The following is a 22,368-nucleotide window of genomic DNA, read 5'->3' as shown; positions in this document are numbered from 1 at the left end:
TCCATCCATGTCATTGCAAATGGTAGGATTTAATTTTTTATGACTGAGTAATATTCCATTGTATATATGAACCATAACTTCTTTATCCACTCATCTGTTGATGGGCATTTAGATTGCTTCCATATCTTGGCTATTGTGAATAGTGCTGCTGTGAACATAGGGATGCATCAATCTTCATGAATTATTGTTTTGGTTTTCTTTGGATAAATACCCAGAAGTGAAATTTCTGAGTCAAAGGTAGATTTCTTTTTAATTTTTTGAGAAACCTCTAGACTGTTTTCCGTAGTGGCTGTACCAATTCACAATCTTACTAACAGTGTATGAGGGTTCCCTTTTCTCCACAGCCTCACCAACACTTGTTTGATTTTTGATAATAGCCATTCTGACAGGTGTGAGGTAATATCTCATCATGATTTTAATTTGCATTTCTCCGATGATTAGTGACCTTGAGCATCTTTTCATGTCTATTAGCCATCTGTATTTCCTCTCTGGAGAAATATCTGTTTGGGTCTTCTGCCCATTTTTTAATTGGATTGCTTGTTTTTTTGTTGTTATTTGAATCCTTTATAGATTGTGTATATTAACCCCTTATCAGATGTATTGTAAGTGAATATCTTCTCCCATTCAGTAGGTTGTCTTTTTGTTTAGTTAATGGTTTCCTTTACTGTGCAAAAACTTTTTAGTTTGATGTAGTCCCATTTGTTTATTTTTTGTTTGTGTCCCTTGCTTGAAGAGATATATCCATATATCCAAAAAGAAATTACTGTAATATCAGAGAACTTACTGCCTATGTGTTTTCCTAGAAGTTTTATGGTTTCAGGTCTTACAGTTAAGTCTTTAAGAAGTCTTTTCTTGTATATGGTGAAATAAGGTGGTCATTTTATTTTTTTTAATATATCCATCCAATTTTCCCAACATCATTTATTGAAAAGACTCTCTTTACCCCATTGTGTATTCTTGCCTCTTTTGTCATATATTAAACGAGCATATAGATGCGTATTTCTAGGCTCTCTATTCTGTTCCATTAATCAATGTATCTTTTTTTTTATGCTAGTGCCGTATTGTTTTGATTACTATCGACTTTGATATCAGATAGTATGATACCTCCAAATTTGTTCTTCCTCAAGATTGCCATGGCTATTTGGGATCTTTTATGGTTCCATGTAAATTTTTGGATTATTCTAGTCTCTGAAAAGAATGCCATTAGTATTTTGATAGGGGTTGCATTGAATCTATAGATTGCGTTGAGTAGTATGGCCATTTTAATGATGGTGATTCTTCTTACCCATGAGCACAGTATATGCTTCTATTTATTTGTATCTTCTTCAGTTTCTTTTTTTAATGACAATTTTCTGAGAACCAGTCTTTTAGCTCCTTGGTTACTTTGATTTCTAGGCATTTTATTGTTTTCAATACAATTGTAAATGGGATTGTTTTAATTTCTCTTTCTGAAAGTTTGTCATTGGTGTATAAAAATACAATTGACTTCTCAATATTAATTTTGTGTCCTGATACTTTACTGAACTTATTGATCAGTTTTAATAGTTTGCGTGTGCGTGTGGACTCTTCAGGGTTCTCTAGATGTGGTATTTTATATATACAAATAATGGCAGTTTTACTTCTTTCTTTCTTCCCTGATTGTTGTAGCTAGGACTTCCAATACAATGTTGAACAGAACTGGTGAAAGTGGGCATCTTTGTCTTGTTGCTGATCTTAAGAAAAAATGCTTTTAGCCTTTTCTCATTGAGCGTGATGTTAGCTGTAGGTTTGTCGTATGTGGCCTTTATTATTATGTCGAAGTATGTCCCTTCTATTTCCACTTTACTGCGAGTTTTCATCATAAATGGATGCTGGATTTTGTTGCACTCTCTTCCTGTCTTGCACTCTCTTCCTGTCTTTTTGATAATAGACATTCTAGCAGGTGTGAGGTGATATTCCACTGTGGTTTTGATTCTCATTTCCCTGATAATGAGTGATGCTGAAGATCTTTATGTACCTGTTGGTTTATGTCTTCATTGGAAAAATGTCTATTCAGATGTCCTGTTCATTTTTTAAATCGTTTTATTTTTGCTATTAAGTTTTATGAGTTCTTCATGCAATTTTGGATATTAACACCTTATCAGATACATGATTTAAAAATATATTCTATGCAATTGTTTCCTTTTCATTTTGTTGATACTTTACTGTGCAGAAGCTTTAGGGTTAGAGGTACTCCCACGTATTTATTTTTGCTTTTTTTGCCTTTGCTTTTGGAGTCAAATCCAAAAAAATAATCGACAAGATTGATGTCAATGAGCTTACCATTTGTTTCCTTCCAAGATTTATATGATTTCAAGTCTTATTTTCAATCTAAAATTTAATCCATTTTGAGTTAAGTTTGTGTATGGTATAAAATAGTGGGCCAGTTTCATGGGGTTTTTTTTTTTCGCGTGTGATTGTCTAGTTTACCTACCATTTACTAATGAGACTGTTCTTTTCGCATTGTGTATTCTTGGCTTCTTTGTTGTAAATTAATTGACCATATATGCATGGGTTTATTTCTGAGTTCTCTATTCTATTTTATCAATCTATGCATCTGTTTCATGCCAATCTCATATAATTTTGCTTACTATAACTTTGTAATATAGTTTGAAATCAGAAGTGTGATATTTTCTATTTTGTTCTTCTTTCTCAAGATTGCTTTGGCTATATTTATGGTTAATATTAGTTGTTAATTTTAGAACTGTTTGTTTTATATCTGAAAAATGCCATTGTAATTTTGATAAGGGATGGCATTGCATCTGTACATTTTGGGTATTGTGGTCATTTCAGTAATATTCTCCCAGTCTATGAGCATGGAATATCTTTCTACTTATTTGTGTTTCCCTTAATTTTTTTCATGAATATAGTCTTTCATCTCCTTGGTTAAATTTATTCCTAGGTTTTTAATACTTTTGATTAATTACAGGATTGTTTACTTTGATTGTTTTTCATAAATATGTAACAGATATTTTTTGATTTTTATCCTGCAAGTTTACTGAATTCTATCAGTTTTTGGTTGTCTTTACAATTTTCTATATACAATATGTCATCCGCAAATACTGACAGTTTTAGTTCTTTCTTTTAGATATCTTTTATTTTTCTTGCTTAATTTTTCTGTCTAGGAACTCCAGTGCTATGTTGAATGAAAAGTAATTAGAGTGGGCATCCTTGTTTTGTTCCTGATCATAGGGGAAAAGCTTTTGGGTGGATATGTTAGCCATGGGCTTGGCATATGTGGTCTTTGTTCTGATAAATATTCTCAACAAAGTGAGTCTAGAGGGAATTAACATAAGTGGCTGTTCAATTTTATCAAATGCTTTTACTGCATGTATTGAGATGATCATATTTTTAAAAAATTATTTGATTTTAAATTTCTCCCTTTCCTTCCCCTTACCTTTTGGTAACCACTAGTCCATTGTCCATGAGTCTCTGTTTATCCTGTTCATTTGTTGCTTTTAGACTTATATTCCACATATAAGTGATATCATGTGGTTTTCAACTTTTTCTATCATATTTTTATCCTTCATTTTGTTAATGTGGTGTATCACATAGATTTGTGAGCACTGAACCATCGTTTCATTCCTGGAATAAATCTTGCTAGATCATTGTTTATGATCCTCTTAATGCATTGTTGAATTTAGTTTGCTAACATTTTGTTTGAGACTTTTATGTTTTCTTGTGTTTTGTTTGTTTTTGGAAGTCTTGAAACTATTTCAAACTTGGAGAAAAGTTTTCAGTACAGTACAAGTAGTCTTTTTCATGAGTCATTTGAGAATATGTTGCTGACGTAGTGCCCATCAACCCCGAATACTTTAGTAATTTTTGTTTGTAGAAAATATACACTAGATTATCAAAATACGACTGCCAAAATAAGAAAATAAACTCTGACAGACAGATACATTACTGTCATCTGATCTTTAGATCCCATTCAGCTTCTGCCAAATGTCCCAGTCATGTCCCAATAACATCCAGTACATAATCATATGCTCTCAAAACAAAAAATTATACAGAAATGTTAACAGTCTTATTTATAATAGTCAAAAATTGGAAACAACTCAAATGTCTATCAACTAATGTATAGATAAATGAAATGTGGTATCTCTATACAATGGAATATTATTCAGCCAAAAAAAGGAATGAAGTATTGATACATGTTAAAACATAAATAAATCTTGAAAACATGCTAATTGAAAGAAGCCAGCAATGAAAGACTACTTATTGTAGGATTCTATAAACTGAAATATATAGGCAAATCCATAAACTGAAATTAGGTTAGTGTCACCTAGGGATTGGGGGGAGGTGTTAGAAAAGGGAGGAATTACTGCTACTGGGTACAAGGCTTATTTTGGGGGGTGATAATAATGTTTTAAAATTAAATAGTGATAGTAATTATACTAAAAATACATGTATTTTTATTCTTTGGAAAAATGAAATTTTTGATATGTGAATTGTATCTCAAAGTTGTTATTAAAGAAAATAATTGTATGTTGCATTTACTTGTCATATCACTAGACCTCTTCAATGTGGAACAATTGTTCAGTCTTTTCTTGGTTTTATTAACTTTGACAATTTTGAAAATTACATGGCAGCTCTTCTGTAGATTGTTCCTCAACTTTAGTTTAATCTTTCTGCATGATTACACTCGGGTTGTGCACCTTGGCCAGAAATATCACAGAAGGAGTACTGTATTTGTCTCATTACCGATGACATTCAATTTGATCACTTGATGGTATTATGTATCAGGTTTCTTTTCTGTAAAGTTATTCTTTTCCTTTTAAGTAATTTTATTTTGTAGAGTTAGTTCAAAAGGATATAAATATCTCATTCTTTATCAATATGAGCCCATGTTTTCATATTTGATTTGCCATGTTAGGATCTATACTAAAATTACCTATTTTGATGTGAAGTTACCCTAGATTGACCAGTGGCTGCACCTTCAAACTGCTTCTGTGTTCCCCTTCATTCTTTGAGCATTTCCTTACCTTCTGGTACAAGAAGACGTTCCAGTTTCATCTTTACTCTGCCTTCCCAAGCTCTAGAATCAGCCATTTTTCAAGGAAGCCTGGTTTCTCCTAGGGGAGAATTATATTTAGATATTGATCTCTAAGGTATGCTCACTGCTCTTCGAGTGTCACTGTTCCCAAGTCCCTCTCAATGGACTTGATATAGTTTATAAAACAGTCCCCCTCAATTGCTTTTCCTCTCCTCTGGTCCTTTAGCCATTATACTGATGCTAAACTGCATTCCCTATGCCATGCACCCTATCCCTGGGACCATCTATAATATTTTTACTCCAATTCAATACCATAGGTTTATTCCAGTTTTCTCCCTTTCCATATATGTAACTCCCTTCTCTGAGAGTCAGAGACCTGGCTTCTATTATCCTTAAGATAGTTTCCTATTTGATCAACCCCTTGCATAAAACCAATTTTCCATCTACTACTGTGCCCTCTCCCTGAGTATCCCTTCTCTTACCAAATTTCCAATACACCCCCACTTCTTCTTGGACTTGGCTAATGGCTTTGGACTGAATTATTCAGAAATGGAAGAAGGATGGAATGAGGAGGAGAAAGTTGTTGTTCTCTTTTGATTTATAATTTAATGAATTATACTAGTAGGTTTTACTAATACTGACTCATCGTTGCACTTTTACAACGTGCCCTGCTTTGATTCTTCTACTCTTTAAGATTTTTTGATAAACTGATTTATTTTGATGACCTGAAAAGGTTTTGGAAAGCTACTAGAAATTTTCTTAGACATTCCCTTAATTTCATTCTCTTTGATTTCCACAGGGGAACCACAGGCTTTCTCCTGGCTTCATTGCACTTTTCTAGTACCTTTGATTTTGGAAATGCTACCAGCATGATGACTGAATTTTCAGTGGTGGAAATTATTATTTCTCTGAAGCAAGGAATCACAAGAATATCTACTTTCCAGGTGTGATGTACGACTCTCCCAGTAATCCATACCATTACTTATAATACCTTATTGAGTTTTTTTCATAGAAACAGAACAGAGATTGCCAACATTTTCTGGAAACTCAAAAAGTAAAAATAAAAAAAAAGAAAAAGAATTTAAATGCCCATTTGTTATCCCAGTATGGAAAGGGACCGGCCTTAAAGAATAATTGATGAGTGAACTAATATTAATACCACTATCCTTCATCTTCTTCATATCCAGCCTGACCTGAAAGAACTTCTCGGAGCCCACAGAAGGTTAATTAAAAAGATAAATCTGCTTTGTAAAGCATTTGCATTTTAAGCAAAGATAGAATTTTGGGAAGTGCCATGTATATATCTATCATTCTACAAATCATAGTTATTGTCAGTTTATGAAGCAGCTTTTTGGTATTAGAAGGGAGGTGGGAGATGAAACAGACAAAATGCTATATGAAATTTCACAGAAATTACAATATGTACATCCCAAGAAGGTTTTAGAATTGAAAAAAACATGCTACTTAAATAAAATCTTCAAGTGATATTAATGAGGAGCCTATATGTATATACTGTCCAAATAAGATTGGTAGATATAATTAAAAATAGCGAGAACAACAAAAAGTTTTACATAAATTACAGTTTTGAGGACATAAATACATGGATTTTAAAGTTTCATTGAAGCATGTAAAGTGTTTGGATTTGTTTCTGTAAACTGAAATTGAAAAATTATTAGACCGATCAATAGTTGCAAGTGCTTTTACAATCAGTGTGAACTTTCTTGGTACAAACTGAAGTAGAGATTAGTTTCTACGTTAGCTTTTTAGCTTCTGGAGAAAAATATGTTTGTGCCCCATTGGCTTTTAAATGGAATTTCAGTAAATGCAGCAAATCAGATTAATAGTTATCATCATAGTTTTCACTTGATCACTGATTCAGATGTAACCCAAAGTTAGTATCATACTCAGGGGTGAAAAACTGAAAGCTTTTCCTTTAAGAAGAGGAATAAGACAAAGATGTCTACTTTCATTCAATATAGCATTTAAAAATCCTAACCAGAGCAATTAGGCAAGAGAAAGAAAGGCATCTGAATTGGGAAGGAAAAACAAACTATTTGCAGATAAAGTCTCAGGATACAAAATCAACATAGAAAAATCTGTTGCAGTTCTGTATACCAACAAAGAACTATTCAAAAGAAATGAAAACAATCCCATTTACAATTACATCAAAAAGAATAACATATCTAGAAATAAACAAAGGAAATGAAAAACCTATACATTGAAATCCAGACATCGTTGAAAGAAACAAATACATGGAAAGATATTCCATGTTTATGGATTGGAAGAATTAACAATGTTGGGCAAGAAAACATGTATTGAATGGAAACCATTCTAAAGAGTGGGGATTCATAAATGAGTAGGATGCTGTCCCCATACTCCTGGGTCTCAGAGGACAGATGTCTAGCTCTATTGCCTTAGGATGCCTCTTATTGCTATTGTCCCACTGCATTGTACTTGCCTGTTTAAGCATCTGAATCTCATGACCACCAGCTTAGTGAGAACTTTTCTCTTGTTTACTATTGTATCTTTAATACTTACTCAGCCATAGGGCTGGTGGATTTTTGCCACTCATCTTATTACCTGCAGATATGGTCAAGGCCCTGCCATATCCTTTACCTCTTACCTTTTCAGCTTATACCTGCCCAACTTTCAACTACCAGCTCCCACATTTGCATGAAGGTTTTCTCTGGCTGCCAGTGCCCACTGAGCTCATACTAGAGGGAGGGAGCCTGGGCATGAGCATTAAGCCCTACCCCACCTGCTCTCAGGGTTGGATACTGCGGTGGATAAATGCTCCAGCCCCTGGGTGAGATAACTCTAAGGCACGTGCTCTACACTGGCTCTGAGTCCCCCCAGAGGACTCTAGTTACCGCATAGTGATAATTTACCATCTCCTTTGTCTCTTTTCCCTTCCTTATCTAACTTTTCTGACTTTCTTATTCCCCCAACTCTCAAATAAACCACAAACACGTGAAACATTGTCTCAGTTTGCTCAAACTAAATGTCCTCTCAGCATCCAGATCTCTACCTTTAGGGTATTCTGCTGCCTATAAAGAACCCACCTCCCATGGTAGAAACTAAAAATGTCAGATACACATACAGCTTGGGGTGTGCACATAATCTGTGTTTTGTCAATCATACATGCCTATTCCACTAAGTTAGAAACCAATGTCAGGAAGAAATAAGAAATGCCTGGAATCGATTCTGTTGACAGATGGTGGCAGAGACAACAACTTGAGTGGTAGCTTTCAGCATGTAGTGTTGGTGGCACAAGTGGTACAACCCAAAACATTGAGCATGACTTCACCGAGTTTTACTTAGAGATTTTTTGAGCACTACTCTTTCCCTTGTGGTCTCAGAACCTGGGTCTTTGGTCCTCTCAGATTATTTGATCTTTCCAATACCTTTTCTGCCAACGTCAAGGTCGTTCTTTGTAGCTCATAACTAAGAATGCTGTCTATCCATGTCAGTCAGGATAGAGCCAAGAAAACAGTCTGCTTGGTCTTTCTAGCAGATGGGAGTTAATACAGATAATTGGTTTAAAAGGATGATGGAAAAGCTGGAAAGCCAAATAGGGAGCATTGAGGCAACCCCTCGCTCCCCCCTTCCTCCCAGATCAGTAACAGAAGCTGCCATCTCCTCTAGGACTGGAGAGACAGTGGAGGAGGGGAGCCCACTGTCTGACAAGAGCTGCAACCAAAGTAGGTGCTGCCTGGAAGGATGACGAGTGGAATCCAGTACTGGACGCTCCACAGGAAGGAGGGGGGGAGGAGGAAATATCTGGACCTCTTTCTTTATCCCAGCCTTCAATTTTACCCTGTACCTCTCACAAATTGTAAGGAACAGGAAGCTAAAAGTCAAGAGAGCCTGTAATACAGAGCAGAACAGGGAACGAGACAGAAATAGGCCTGAATGCCAACAGGGAGGTGACATGCACATGTAATAAGAGCTCAAATACGTTTTTGGCTGAATGAAGAAAACAAGCAAGGAGAGGGCTAAAATTAACTCTTAAAAAAGAGGGGAATAAGAGTGGAGTCTCCCCTAAGGAGAAACAATGAGAGAGAGGAAGAAACTGAGGCAAGAGTAGTGTCCTGGATGCCACAGCTCCAAAGCAATAAAATCTGCCAGACCCTAACTCAGATTCTACAAACTAGACCTCTGAATTATTCATCAAGTCTAGACAGGAGACTCAGAGTGCTTAGCCATGGGCTTTGGGTATCATAGCTTCTAATCCAGGCTATCCCCTGGGTAACTTGGGTTATTAAGTGAGGATAACAGTGCTTGCCAACTTCTACCGGCCAAAGTGAGAAGCGCTGAATAATGGAGATTTTTAAATACTTGAGGAAAGGGATAAATGTATCATGGAGGGATCTTAATTGATAAACCAGAGACAAGTACTTTCACAGTCTGAATTTATGGGACTGTCCTATATGACTTCCATGAATAAATAGAATGTGATAACTTTGTTGTGGCAGCGATACCTTACTGCATAAGAGAGCACAAAGGTCTGTTTGGATTTGTGAGAAGGAACATGGTCCAATGCAAAGAGCATAGATTTGGGATTCAGACGGACCTCATTTTAATCTCAGCTCTGCTGCTCATTAGCCTTGTGATTTTAGACACTTTAAACTGAGCTTTAGTTTCTTCCTGTTTAAAATTGGCATAATGATAATTCCTGACTTAGAATTATGATATTGTTTATGATTATGTAGGCAAAGCTTCTAACAAGCCCAGCACAGTATGGGCACTTTGTAAGTATTTGTTTCCTTCCTTAATCTCCTCTCTTTTTACCTCTAAATGAGGGGAAAAAATGAGAAAGTCAATTGAAATATGTTCTAGAATGGTCAGCTAGCATGAACTGGTTTTATAGAGAAATGCTTAAAGGAACTAAAACCCCGAACTCAATGTTCCTACTTATCGTAAGCACCAAAATCCTTGGGCATTAACAAAATCCAAGACCATTATTCAAAATTTCGGATGTTCTAAAAATAATATTCACCTGTACTTTTTTTTTTTAATCCTCACTTCCCACAGCTCTCATAAATGTCTATTCATTTATATTTTGTGTGGGATTTTATTGTCAGGAGGTGTCTTGTTGTTTTTGTGACCCAAGCGAGGAGTCCCTGTGACTTTATTACACAGTTTCTTCCTACTGTAGCCTGAAATAGGATCGCCTCAAGGCCCATCACAAAGAAGCCAGACCTCTGCTCTGGGTCAGCAGCAGCTAAGAGTGTTGCCAAGCTACGATACAAAACACAAGGCCCCATTTCCCTCTGGGTTTCTGGAGCAGCTGTCCCTTGCTCAGTGATTGAAATTTTAGTTCCTTCACTGAAGTCCAAACACATCTGTCCCCCAGACAGGAAAATGTCTAATGGAGTGACTTCCTTTATCCGGGTTAGTCTCGTGGGGGTTTTTAGCCCAAAAGGCAGGGTGGGGGCACAGCACAATGAAGGAGATTATCCAGGCATGGCAGCAAACCCCAGTGCTGGGTCACCGAGGGAGAAAAGTGTCAGCCAGCATTGACACCTAAGGGCTCCCATCAGGGTATTCACAGCTTGGCTTGGCTTTGAAACAGCATGTTTCAAAGGCGAAATCAGGCCTCTTATGCTTTATCCTTGAGTGGATAACATGTACACTCCTCCAATAGCCCATAATAGTCAAGGCACTATTTTTAGCACATTAAGCATAGTGATATATTTAATTTTTATAATCACTCCACGAGGCAGGTACATTATGAGCCACATATTGTAGACAGGAAACCTGAAGCAGAGAGAGGCTAATTGACTTGCGCAAGATCACACGTGGTAGAGCCTGAATTTGAACCCAGGCAGCCTGCCTCCTGCATCCACATTCCCAAGATCAAGCAGTACAGCCTCTGCTATAACTTTCTATACATGCAAATCTACCAGATAATCAGTTGTTCTTATTGTTGTTGTTTTAATAGACATTTTTCTCTTGTATGTTCCTGTCCTGTTGCATTGGGATTGCTTGTTTGCTACACCTATATACCCGGTTGTCAAACTAATTTTCACGGTTATCCAGGAAATTTCCTTCATCCCCCTCCTGTGTTGATTCCTTATTTTCTGGATATTGATTTCTCTTCCTTGGTTTACCTCATTGCTTTAGGTGGAACTATTCTTTAGAAGACTTCTTAAGAAAGGGTATATAAGAGGTAAATACGTTTTAAATCTTAACTGTTAGAAAATGTTTATATTCTATCTTACTAGCACCAGGTATGGTATTCACTGCCATTCTTATTCTTTTTTTTTTTTAATTAAAATTTTTGGGTGATGCTGGATAATAAAATTGTATAGGTCTAAAGTATACAATTCTAGAATACATCATCTGTATATTGCATTGTGTGTTCACCACCCAAAGTCAAATCTTCTTCTATCACCACATACTTGACCCCTTTACTCTTCTACCAACCTTCCCTCCCCTCTCTCCCTCTGGTAGCTACTAAACTTTTGTCTGTGTCTCTGAATTTTTCTTTGCCATTCTTATTCTTGATTATTTTTATGTGATCTGTTTTTTCCCCTCTTGAAACTTACTATCTTCCTGGTGTTCTGAAATTTTACAGCAATTGTGGGTCTTTTCTCATTTATTGTGCAGGGTGCTTAGTAGGCCTTTTCAATCTGGACGTTCCTATTTTTCAGGTCTAGAAAACGTTCTTATATTTCTCTTGAGATATTTTTCTTCTGTATCCTATTGGTAGGGTGTTGGGCCTCTTGGATTGGCCTCCTTGTTTCGGCTCTTTTGTCTCCGATTTTTTGGTAAAGATTTTAAGATATTTCCTTGGCTTTATTTTCTAAATCGTTTACAAAATATACATATGTAATGTGTATATAATTTACTATATATATATTTATAATGTATATATAATTTTAACTATCATATTTAAATTTCTAAGTACCCTTTCTTATTCTAATAATATCAGCTTATTTCCTTTTCTTAATAGCATCCTGACTTTGTTTTAAGGATAGCTTATTCTGAGGCCATTAAATATAGTTTCATTAAAATGTTCTTGTCTCTTTTGAGTTCCCTTTCTTCCTTTCTTGTTTTGATGTCTCTATCTTTTATATTAGAGGCTTTCTTGAAATGTCAAGTAATTCTTGGCTTTCTGTTCATATTTTAAAAGATAGATTTTTTTTTAAAAAAAAAGGGTGATTGAAAGCTCTGTGTGCTTGGACTTGGCTTGTCAACTATAAAGTGCACTGTAGAATAATTGGATGATGAGATGGCTTTTTATTGGAAGATTTTTAAATGTCAGTACCTACAGGCAGATGAGATATTTTGTAAAATTTTATTAAAGTTTGGGAAGTTATATTATGGCGGCATAAACTACTTAAAATTCAATGTTAGGTACGTGGGTTCCTAAAACTCTTTCTGCTATTTCTGTAACTTGAACTCTATTTCCCTGCCATACATTATTTAGCATTGCCTTCTCACTCCAGGACTACATTTTTATTCATTTTAATGTAGAACTGTTTGGTTCATGCTGACCCATGTCCTCAAAGCAATCTTTCTATCCCTAATTAGCTTTACAAATTGTTTTCCTAGATGAAGACAGTTCTTTCAAACAGAATAATTATTGTTCTGTTTATGCTGTATACCCAAACATGAATCGTTGAGTTGAAAAAAAAAAAAACAACTAATAGTCATATGATAGCTATTGACTAATTTGACTTCTGGACTGGTGCCAACTTACATATAATTCCTGTTTCCTCATAATGTGTAATTACACACTCATTAAGATAATTACATTTATCCTGAAGTATATCAGTCTCTTGTTTCAGTGACTCTGCTAAAACCACATGCTTATTTATCCTCTTGAGTGTTCTTGAGATTTTCTACATAGTGGAACAGTTACCCTAGAAAGTCTTGTCTATTGACTTTCAATTTAACTCTCTAGAATCCCTTGGCAAATTTACTGTTAAGGGCTCCTCTCCAGCCTTAAATGCTACAGATACATAGTAATTGTAGATATTGCTGGTTCCTTAAACTTGATAATACTTGATTTTCTGGTCTTATTTTACTAGTTCTCCTAGTAGTGTTTGATACACTGGATTGCCCTCTGCTTCTTGCAGCTGCCTTGAACAACATTCTCTTGATTTTGTTTCTATCTCCTATCATATTGGCTACTCTCTTCTATTCTCTTCTGTTAAGTTCATCTCCTCAACTTGACCTATGATAGGAGGATGCATCAGGATCCTGGACTTACCTCTTCTCTTGTGATTCTATCTAGTTCATATTTATATGAACTGTATTTTTAACTGTGTTGTATCCCCCAGGACTCCTGCCTCTAGTTGCCTAATTGATATCTTCACATAAATGTTCAGTAGACATCTAATACTTAGAATGACCAATACCGAACTCTTCAGTCACTGCTGTCTGCACACTCTCTAACTACCCCTTACATACCTTTCTTCCCATTTTAGAAAATGGCACCACCATCCATCATCCACTTGCTCGAGCCCAAAATCTGACAATTACCCTTGATTCTTCCCTTTCACTTAACCCACAATAGCCATTTATCTACAAACACGATCAATTCTACTCCAATAATACTTTGAATCTGTCTACTGCTCTGCATTTCCATGGCTCTTACTTTAGACAAAGACTTCAGAATATTTCTTCTGGGCTACTGAAAACTTCTTATCTGGTATTCCTGCTTCCATTCTTGCACATAGAAACTATGGTAAACTTTTAGAAGCATAAATCAGACAATGCTAGTGTTCGAAATCCTCCAGAAGCCTGTTACAGAACCATACATGCTCTAGTGCTTGCCTACTAAGCCTTCATTTGGTTCTTCACAACACCAAGCTCTTTCTTTCAATTAGCTCCTCCTCTGCTTAGAATGAGCTTCTTTCTTATTCAGGTGTGGCACATCCTCTTATATTCTCTTATCTAAAATGTCGCCTCCCTCAGAGAATACTTTCTTGGATACCTACCTGGAGTGTCCCCATCAACCTATTTTAGTTCTGTAGGTAATACTTATCACTATTCAATATTTTTCTTATTTATTAATTTATTGTTGGTCTAGCCCCTACCAGAATGTAAACTCCTTGAGAGGAATAACCTTATCAATTTCACTTGACATAGTATCATCTGACACTAAGAAAGTATCCAATGCCTGTTGAATGAGTGGATTAATAGATGGATAAAAGGCACTTTAGAGGCCATCTAGTCCAACTTCTTTATTTTAAAGGTAAGTAGAGAGAAAAACAACTTGCCAAAGATCACATAGATAGCAGGCTATATTTGGCCTATTTTTAAATTTGTTCATTGTTATAGTGATCTCAATTATATCTCATGGCAACAGTTTTTAATTATACTATTGGTTCCACCAATTTGATTAGTGTCTCACCCCAGAGTCTTAGCTTATCAGCATTAATCAACCTGAGGGTGCTATGGACAGAAGCCAACGATATGTTTTATCATGTCAATTGCCTGCCAGTTGCTGGTCATCTTTATCTGGAGGCAATTATAAGCTTTGTTTATAAACTTTGAGAACTGACTTTCTGGCTATTCTCTCCTGTTATCCTACTACAAACACAAAATTTTACCATACCAGATGCTCGATAGTGTTCATGCATAGGCTAGAATTATAAATCTAGTGGCCCAGTTTACAGGGTAATTATGGCTTGGTGGGGTAAGCTTTGCCTTGGGAAAACTGGATTTTTTTTTTTTTAATTTCCATTACTCAGAAGCTGTCTGATCTTAAGCAAGCTCTTCATACTCTAAGCTTCAATTTTGTCACCTGCCCAGCTTTGCCATGAGCAGGAAAAAAATATAACAACCAACATTCTCATGCTCTATTTGGAAAAAAAAACATGAAAATTCACTTCACAGAGATTAAATGAGCTCATTAATAATCCAGTTGAATTAAATGAATTTATAAATATGAAAACATTTGCTAGGTATAAAATGCATTACGGATATAAAGAATTAAATGTAAGAGGTTGCTCATATTAATCAGTTTCTAATGTATTAAATATACAGTCATCAGTAACTGATTTTTTAAAAAGTTCCTGTTACATGTCAAACTTTCAGAACTATCTTAAAATCCAGTATACTTTTGAATAATGGTTTTAATTTTAATAAAATTATGTTCACTGTAACCAACTCAAATGGTATAAAATGAAAATTGAAAGTATATCCTTTACCTCAAACTCCACAAGTGTAACTCCCAGACATAAGTAGTAGCTTGCTATTTTTAGTTATTAACAATAAAAATAGCTGAATTAATAGTTTAGTACTTGACTGAGTCTGACATTGTTATAGACACTTTTTTAACTCATTTTGATGCTCACAATAATCCTAAATCTCAAGTATTACTGTTATCCTAATTTTATACCTAAGCAAGCTGAGGCACAGAAATAGAAAGCTGTTTGCCGTTGTTACGCAGCTAGATACAGGCATTTGAGTTCAGGTACTCTGGCTTCAAAGTTTATGCTCTTAGTCACTGTAAATGAACATATCTTAGACACCTTTCCATATGAGTATATAGAGATCTGCATAATTTTAACACCTACAGAACATTCCATTGTATGCCTTCTATGAACTCTCAATTGATGATAATTTTAACTTCTTCCAGATTTTTCATTATTAAACTACAAAAAATAAAAAGTTAAGGTGCCATGGACATCCTAGTGCATTTGTATGACTCTATGGCATAAATTTCTAGAGGTGGATACCTGAAATGGAACACAAACTTTTGACTGATAGTACCAAATTCCTTTTCACAACTAATAGTTATTTTCAACTAGATTCTACAAACTACAAGATTCACTGAGAACACCTGTTATTTCTATGTGCCCCTGGGTTTTTTGTTGTTGTTCTTTCTTTAAAAGAAAAGAAAAAAAAATCTGATTGCTCTGCTGTTTGACAAGGAATTGAACCACATAGCAAATGCAACATTTTAGGAAAGTTCATTTCTGTGAGGTGATATTTCTGCTCCTAGGCATGGAATGAGAAGATCTGGTAACCTCCTGCTTGTGCTTCCTGTTACCCTGAGGCTCTGGAAGAATTACTGTGAAGCTGTTCACCTTGACTCAGCCTGAAATGTACTCTGACAGATTTATTGGCTCTTAAATATTTATCCAAGCAGAACCTCTAAACCGATATATGGTTTCACTCATTCGCACTTCAGGGAGAGAAAATGATGCAAACTGTGAGGAGTGAAACTCCACAGAGATGTAACCACCTCTCACCCCACCCTTGCAAACTTCTTAAATGGAATTCGTTTCTTTCCAATTTCAAGTCTTTTTTTAACCAGAGGTTTTTTTTTTTTTTTTTGCAGTGCATTGGTATGTGAAAAATACATGAAGAAAGGAAATTAACAAGATTACTCTACCAACTACTACTACATTCATTCATCCATTATTTGTTTTGTAAGGGAAAATATTAAATAAGATATAGGACCTGCCTCCAAGAAACTTGCAGTCTTCTCCAGCTATGGAGCATGAAGAAAATGGCTTGTGTTTAAATAGAAGGGAATTTGGAGCAATAGGAAAAACATATACGGAAGATCAGTACTAATATTTTCCTATTTTCTTGAGAAAAATATAACTTAGATCAAATGACTTAGCAGGGCTTGTTTAGTTAAAAAGTGGTGAAGTCACAGCTCAAACCTCCATTCCAGTTCCTAAGGTCATGTATTCTCTATTGCACCTTTTGGTGGTCTCCACACCCGACTGATGCAGGTTTTTAGTCCCACGTACTTAGCATATTGACATCCTTCTATGTGCTCTAGGTATGTAGAAATACTGGGTAAAATATAACTGTAAACACAGCAGAGAGAGGGAGGAAGAAAGGAAAGAAATTCCCCCATGGCAAAATGAAAAAGAGCCTCATAACCAAAATGGTAGTGTGTGGGGTGATGCCAAGACAACGGAGGATATCAGTCTTGACAATAGCACCTAACAGCTAGAGGTTGGAGTTTTTAATGCAGACCTAGAAAAAGACACTTGTCCTTGGACTTGTGAAAGGTGAGGAGTTAGAACTGAAATTCATGGATAAAGCTAGAACCGAGGAAGAGCTGCTCCCGCCATATAAGAGAACTATAAAACATTGCTCACTGACTACAAATATTATTGGCGAAATTCTCACTGATTAGATATCTGAATAGGAAAGTTCCCCACAATAAATGGAAATTTAAAAATCTGTGTCATGCATAGTTATAGAATCCAAATTTTAGACTATTTTCATGGTATAGGACTCCCAAATGGAGATGTTAATGTGGATACTGTAAATATTTTAGACTCGTAAGATCCTGGAATTCCCAGAAGAATCAAATGAAAGACTTCTCTGAAGAGTTACCACCACATCTCAAACAAGGAAATGGTCCACACTGTGGGAGAGTCCATGGATATATGTGGGAGGAATGGCACCCCAAGAACCTGAGATAATGTAACAATCAAAGTCTACCTATAAATTAAATGTACTTACAACCATTAAGGAGATAAAGGGAGAAATGAAAACTTCATGAGTACTAAAAAATAACAGGCAGATATGAAAAACAATCTAATTTAAAATGAAAAGTGGTGAATAAAATTAAACACAATGGCCAACTTTAAGAGCAGATTTGCATAAGAGAATTGATGATATGAAAGGTATGTCTGAGAAAATTATCTAGAGTGCTGCAGAGAGACATAAAAAGGTGCAAAATTCAAGAAAGGTTAGAAAGTGGTACAGAGGATTAAATCAGTTTCAATTTAGGTCTAATGGGAATTTCAGGAGCAAATGGGGGCAGGGTCACTAGCTTAAGTGAAAATAGCTGTGAATTTTTCAGAACTAAGAAAAGCCACAAAACCTCAGATTGAAGAAACACACTGAGTGCCACACACTATACATAAATCTACTCCTACATTCATCATATGAAGAGAACACTGAAGATGAAACTCTAGTTGAAGAGCAGGTAGAGAAAAAAGAATACACAAGAAAACAATCATTAGAATAACACTGGACGTCAGCAAAATAGAGACCAGAAAAAAAATCTCTGATTATCAGAATCACCTGAGAAGCATAGTAAAATATAGTATTATGGTTTTCCCTCAAAATATTTCTCCTCTGGGTGGCGTTCAGAAATATGCATTTTTAGAAAAGATGGTTTGGTCATCATGTAGGTTTAAACCCCTTTAATTCTTTGTACCAAGTACATAAGCACACATATATGTTTGTCTATAATTGTCCCTCAGTATCCACCAGGGATTGGTACCATAATGCCCCATGGCTACCAAAATTCGTGGACGTTCATGTCCCTTATATAAAATTACATAGTATTTGTAATATATAACCACACATCCTCCCATGTACTTTAAATCATCTCTAGATTATAATTCCTAATGTTAATGCTATATAAATAGTTCTTATACTAAATTGTCTAGCAAATAACAAGAAAAAGTCTGTCCATGTTCAGTGATAATGCAAGCCTTGTAAGCCTAACTACATACATAGTGCATATCTGCATCTATGCAACATTTTTATCATGTATTTTTTTTTTTTTAGTTTTTTTGGGTAACACTGGTTAATACAATTATATAATTTTCAAGTGCAAATTATAATTTGACATTTGTATATTCTATGTTCACCACCCAAAGTTCAGTTTCCTTCAGCTACCATATATTTGATCCCTTTTACCCACTTCACCCTACCCCTATCCCACTATATTTGACCCTGTTAACCCTGTCTACCTCCTCGCTCCTCCTCTACTCTCTCCCCTCTGGTAACCACTAGTCTATAGTCCATGTCCATGAGTCTCTGTTTGTCCTGTTCATTTGTTGCTTTTAGGTTTATATCCCACATATAAGCAAGATCATGTGATTTTCAACTTTTTCTGGCTTATTTCACTTAGCATGATTATCTTGAGGTCCTTCCATGTTGTCGCAAATGGCAGTATTTCATCTCTTCTTATGGCTGAGTATTCCATTGTATATCTATCGTAGGACACATCAGTTGCTTCCATGTCCTGGCCACTGTGAATAATGCTGCTATGAACATCGATGTGCAAATATCTTTTCAGATATGGGTTTTCAAGGCTTTGGGGTAAATACCCAGTAGAGGGATTCCTGGATCATATGGTAGATCAACTTGTTTTTTGAGGAACCTCCATATTGTTTTCCATAGTGGCTGTACCACTTTGCAGTCCCACCAGCAGTGTATGAGGGTTCCTTTTTCTCCACATCCTCTCCAACATTTGTTATTACTTCTCCTGTTAATTATAGCTATTCTAACAGGTGTGAGATGATTTCTCATTGTGGTTTTGATTTGCATTTCCCTAATAGCTAGTGATGTTGAGCATCTTTTCAAATATTTGTTAGCTATTCATATATTCTCTTGGGAGAAGTGTCTGTTCAGGTCCTCTGCCCATTTTTTGATTGGATCGTTTATTTTTGTTTTTGAATTGTATGAATTCTTTGTATATTTTGGATATTAGGCCCTTATCCGAGGTGCTGCTTGCAAATATATTTTCCCATTTGGATGGTTGTCTCTTTACCTTCTTGATGGTTTCTTTTGCTAAGCAGAAGCTTTTTAGTTTGATGTAGTCTCATTCATTCATTTTTGCTTTTACTTCCTTTGCCTTTGAGGTCAAATTCATAAAATCCTCTTTAAGTCTAAGGTCCTTGAGTTTAGTTCCTATGTTTTCTTCTATGCATTTTATTGTTTCAGGTCTTATATTCAGGTCCATAATCTATTTTGAGTTAATTTTGGTATGTGATGACAGACAAGTCTAGTTTCATTCTTTTGCAGGAGGTTTTTCAGTTTTCCCAGCACCATTTATTAAAGAGGCTTTCCTTTCTCCCTTGTATGTTTTTGGCTTGTTTGTCAAAAATGATTTGCCTATATAAATATGGGCTTACTTCTGGACTCTCGATTCTGTTCCACTGGTCTGTGTTTCTGTTTTGCTGCCAATACTATGCCGTTTTGATTACTGTTGCTTTGTAGTATAATTTGAAGTCGGGCAGAGTGATGCCTGCAGCTGCATTCTTTTTTCTCAGGATGGCTTTGGCAATTCAGAGTCTTTTGTGCTTCCATACAAATCTGATGATTTTTTGTTCTTTTTTTTTTTTTTAAATGCTGATGGGGTTTTGATGGGGATTGCATTAAATCTGTATAATGCTTTCGGTAATATGGTCATTTTAACTATATTGATTCTTCCAATCCAAGAACATTAAATATCTTTCCATTGCTCTGTACCTTCTTCGATTTCTTTTAATAGGGTCTTGTAGTTTTCATTATATGGGTTCTTCACGTGTTTCATTAAATTTATTCCTAGGTATTTTATTCTTTTTGTTGCAATTGCAAAAGGAATTATTTTTTCTACTTCTTTTTCTAACACTTCATTATCCGAATATAGGAATGCTGTGTGTTTTTGAACATTGATTTCGTATCCAGAAACTTTAGTGTGTTTGCTTATTGTTTCTAGTAGTGTTCTTGTGTAGTCTTTGGAGTTTTCTATATAGAGAATCATGTTATCCACAAATAGTGATAGTTTGACTTTTTCATTTCCTATTTGTATGCCTTTTATATCTTTCTTTTGTCTGATTTCACTTGCTAGGACCTCCAATGTTATGTTGAATAATAGAGGTGATAGTGGACAGCCTTGCCTTGTTCCTGATCTTAGAGGGAAGGTTTTTAGTTTTTCACCACTAAGTATAATGTTGGCTGAGGGTTTGTCATATTTGGCTTTTATTATGTGAAGGTAATTTCCTTCTATACTGATTTTGTTAAGTGTTTTAATCATCGACAGATGTTGTATCTTATCGAAGGGTTTTTCTACATCTGTTGATATGATCACATGACTCTTATTTTTTTAATTTGTTTTATCATGTATTTTTGATCCACAGTTGGTTGAATCCACGTTTGTGGAACCTGCCAATACAAGGGGCTAACTCTACTCACACACACTGATCTCAAGAGAGTGTTAGTGAAATTAATCCCCACCCCTTAAAAAAATGAGAGGTTGGACCTATAACCAAGAATAACTTCGAAAGGTTTCTTCTTTCCAATCTTTAGGGGATTCATACTAAATGGTGCCAGACGATGATCCCAAAAGAACAAGACAAAGGAGTTATACAAGCCTCTCTGACCTCACAATTTCTCTTCTATTGGCTATCTTCTCTAATATAAGTATGATTAGAATCAGAAGACACACCATCCTGCCTCACACCCCCAGCATCCCCTGTATTTGATGAGACTATGAAAGGGCCACTTTTGCAGAGCATTTGGTGGAACATGCTTCCTATTAAATACGAAAAGACACCTTAACCCACCAATACCAAAAAGTTAGTCGACTTTGTCTTTATGGATGTCTGTTCTCAGATTAATGGTTGTTTAACTCATAATGAAGGCTAATTCTATGTTAAAGTAATACTGGATATAACTACAAGATGACAGTTTACAACAGCCATGCTTTTTGAACTAACAGCATTAATTCTAGGAATTGATCCTACATGCTCCAAATACAAAATGCCTTCATAAAGGCGTAGCTCAAAAATATTGTCATTTGGTTTCAGCCCACCGCAGTAAATCAAGTCGACAAAGCAAGTCAATCTTTTTTTCTGGTGGAGGATCTTGCCTTCAATTTGTGAAAACTGCTGTATGTGTGAAGTCAAGGAAAGCAAAGTGCAATAAAATGAAATATGCCTGTACTCAAAGTTGTTTATTCCAGCGTTGTAAGTATACTGATGAAAACCCGGAAGTCTACAGAAGAGATGGAGGGCAGTGAGATCTCGGCATATTGTTCCAGACACATGAGCAATGCATTTGCTTTTTGGCTTGAATTCCTCTCACATATATATTGTTTTTCCCCTTTCAATAGAGAATGCTTAAATAAATGATGGCCTATCCATATGACAGAATTATGCCAGGTTAAAAATTGTTTTGAACAGGCGGCTCACAGAAGAAATAAAAATGTACCATAAACACATAAATATTTAACCTCATTAGTAATAAAGGAGATAATAAAATCTCCTTTTTATTATATCGACAATTAGTTGTTTTTAAAAAAAAAAAAAAAGATTTATAATACCCGGCATTGGTGAAGTTGTAAAAAAATGGGCACTACTTTGCTGTTGTTAGTACAAGTTGGTACATACTTTCTAGATAGAAAGTTGGCAATATGTAGCCAAAGATTAAAAAATTCACATTTTTTTGGCTTAATAGATTTATATAACAAATATACATTTTTTAATTGAATGAGAGCAGCATATAATGAAAAAATTGGGAACAACTTAAGTGTCCCCAAATAGGAATTATTTAAATAAAATGTGCTATACAACAGAATACAATTAGGAAAGATATTCATAATACATGAGTAATAATTTAAAAATTGCAAAATAGCAGGCAAATCA

The 22,368-nt window shown here is 35.4% G+C and overlaps 2 long non-coding RNA genes across 11 annotated transcripts in view; one reads left to right on the top strand and one right to left on the bottom strand.

Moving 5' to 3' along the window:
• LOC118614952 overlaps positions 1 to 18,418 on the top strand; it is a 93,312-nt gene extending 74,894 nt beyond the window's left edge. For 6 of the 9 annotated variants that reach the window (XR_004956179.1, XR_004956180.1, XR_004956176.1 and 3 more), the window contains 2 exons: positions 4,938 to 5,129; positions 5,814 to 11,363. This is a non-coding gene — a long non-coding RNA (uncharacterized LOC118614952). Of the gene's footprint in view, positions 1 to 4,937; positions 5,130 to 5,813; positions 11,364 to 16,316 lie in introns of those variants that run through there. The other 3 variants (XR_004956181.1, XR_004956182.1, XR_004956178.1) reach the window with 3 other exon arrangements.
• LOC118614953 overlaps positions 1 to 22,368 on the bottom strand; it is a 145,185-nt gene that overhangs the window by 43,049 nt on the left and 79,768 nt on the right. For both annotated transcript variants that reach the window (XR_004956183.1, XR_004956184.1), the window contains exon 2: positions 4,933 to 5,093. This is a non-coding gene — a long non-coding RNA (uncharacterized LOC118614953). The remainder of the gene's footprint in view (positions 1 to 4,932; positions 5,094 to 22,368) is intronic.

The sequence above is a fragment of the Rousettus aegyptiacus genome, unplaced genomic scaffold (genome assembly GCF_014176215.1).
Source record: "Rousettus aegyptiacus isolate mRouAeg1 unplaced genomic scaffold, mRouAeg1.p scaffold_m13_p_3, whole genome shotgun sequence".
Lineage (NCBI taxonomy): Eukaryota > Metazoa > Chordata > Mammalia > Chiroptera > Pteropodidae > Rousettus > Rousettus aegyptiacus.
This window is presented reverse-complemented; position numbering and strand designations above follow the sequence as displayed.